Source organism: Condylura cristata, unplaced genomic scaffold, assembly GCF_000260355.1.
Source record: "Condylura cristata isolate star-nosed mole 26May11 unplaced genomic scaffold, ConCri1.0 scaffold00012, whole genome shotgun sequence".
Taxonomy (NCBI): domain Eukaryota; kingdom Metazoa; phylum Chordata; class Mammalia; order Eulipotyphla; family Talpidae; genus Condylura; species Condylura cristata.
Window position 1 is genome coordinate 12,510,789 of NW_004567113.1, and position 2,500 is coordinate 12,513,288.

Below are 2,500 nucleotides of genomic sequence, written 5' to 3' on the forward strand. Positions count from 1 at the left end.
AAAAAAAAACCTTATAAATACAAATATTATGCTGCTAGAAATCTAGTTGGGTTTTGCTCTGTCTTCTGTTTGCTAACTGATGGCAACAACACAGCGTATGAATTTAAAAATCCCCTGCTGGGAATCATGACAGCTCCAGCCCTAACAGGACGCTGCCTGACGTCATGTTCTACATTGTGCTTCCTTTCCTGTCACTCACCAGCCTACCCTACATTGAGACAGGTAGACACTTTTTTCATTGCTTTCATTATGTTCCTTTGGTTGTGGAGCCGTTCCCAGTGCAGCGGTTAACCTTGGCTAGACGGCTGCTAAGGGCCGGCTGGGGTGACACCTAGTGGTGAGAAGGACACTTGCCGGCAGCGCCTCCTTAGCCCAGAGCTGCTTACTCACTCAAAGAGCCCTTCCCTGAATGTCATCCTCAAGCTTGCTTTTGGAGCTTTAGTTTACATTTCTTTTAAGCATACAACCCATTTTTTTTTTCTATTCAGACTTTCTAAAAGCCATGTGTTCTAGTATTCCAGGAATAGAAGTTCCTAAAAAACTTGCCTTTAGCAAAGGGTCAAGGTTTCTCTTTTTCTAAATTAACAAGGGGTTGGTGAGTGCTCTATGAAGTGGAAATATCAAATGGCTTTTATATTGATGCTTTCAAATCAAACTTATAGTTGAGAAGGTCCTCTTATAAATAGAAACATAAATGCACACCAAGGGAAAGCAATGAGTCAGTACTGATAGCCCCCACAGAGGGCCCAAACCCCCCTTGGGAAACTAAAACGGTAAAAACAAAAGAAATAAGAAAAACCCAAGGGAAAAAAAAAAGTTAAAGTAGATTGTGCCATAAAAACAAGGAGCCAGACCCTCCCTGGTGGAGCAGTGTGAGAATGGCCAAATCAACCAAAATATTGAATAGATCTTGAATAAATATTGAATGAAATGGGGTTCAGAACATCTATAGTTGAGAAACCTATCCCATGATCCTTCGTCATTGACAGGTAGATATCTGTACCTTTATGGAAAGCAGAGATACTTAAAAAGCAGAAATAATTATGACTGAAAGCCCTCATATTAAGGTTATTCCAAAGTTAAGTTGTGAGGTCAAGTTTTGACAGATTGCATTAGTTAGTCATTTTTAGATAGGCATAGTCTTGGTTCAGTATTGTTCTTTCTGAGTGGTGTTCTTGACACAAATGCATTAGAATCCCTCTGAGGAGAATCAGTCAAGAAATCAGTTTGCTATTCCAAGAATATCATGTCAACTGAGATTAAAACACCCACCTGAAACAAAAACCCCTGAAAATCAGCTCACTCAAAAAGGGTGAGTGTGTATTTTAGGAAGTGGCTGTATTTTAATCCCCATCCACCACTCACTAAACTGCTGACAAGAGCTAGGTCGTTAATCTCCCCAAGCCTCAGCCCACATCTGTAAATGTAAACAATAACCATTCCTACTGATTTCATTAGGTTGTTGGGAAGACTAAGTGAGGCAAGGCACCTAAACTGCCTCGTAATGTGTCTCCTATATAATACCTGCTTATTACATGCTAGCTATTTTTTTTAAGATTTACTTATTTATTTATGCATACAGAACTGGGGTACAGGCTAGAGGTGCAGGGGTGGTGAGAGGCTTCACCAGAGACAGAGTGGGAAGCAGAACAGGCCGACTGATGAAGTACACTGCTGAGGGGAGCAGTGGGCGGGCCAGGAGAGGTCTGCCACTCCATGTGGGTCACCTCTGGGGCAGGTATCGAACTCATGCTGAAGCAGCTCTAGGTTTAGTGCTGTGCTTTAACCTGCTGTGCCACCAGGAAGGGATCACTAGCTATTATTTTTAAATGAAAATCCAAGTTGCCTAATCTCTAAACAAAAGGATTTGGAGCAGGTATCAACATTTTCCACTTAAGAGTACAATCCTTTGCCAGGTTTGGAGAAATTCCCTCTAATTTTATAGCATGATGAGAATGAGAAAAACAATTCATATGATCACCAAACAAAATTAATTCTTTTCCTTCTTATTTTTGGGGGAAAATCACAGCCCAATGTGTGGTAATTTTGACCTCTTCTTGAAAATATGCTTCCCATGGCACAAGCCGTTAGGAGCAGTGTGTGCAAACTGAGAACATCCACTCCTCAGTGTCTACATCCGGGTCTCTTATCAATGAGAAGGGAAAGTCACAAGATTCCATTAGCCTCTAGCTATCAAGGTATTGATGAGGCTGTGGGAAGACTTGTCCTTTATTGTAAGCTGCCTCGACACGCTCTCCTGATGCGGACAGGGGCCTGTGGTGTCCTCTGCATGCTTAAGTAACATCAGAAATTCAGGGAGGGGGAAGGATACCATTAAACCAATTTTATCTTGGCCAAGGACTGCATCACATGTCTGAGATCAATATGACTCACAAGACATATAGGTGGTTGATAGAGAGTAAGTTATCTTTAGTAAATTAAGGTAGGAGGGGATCTGGTAGGGTGGGGAGGAGGCACTCTCTCTTTTGAAAGATTAAAC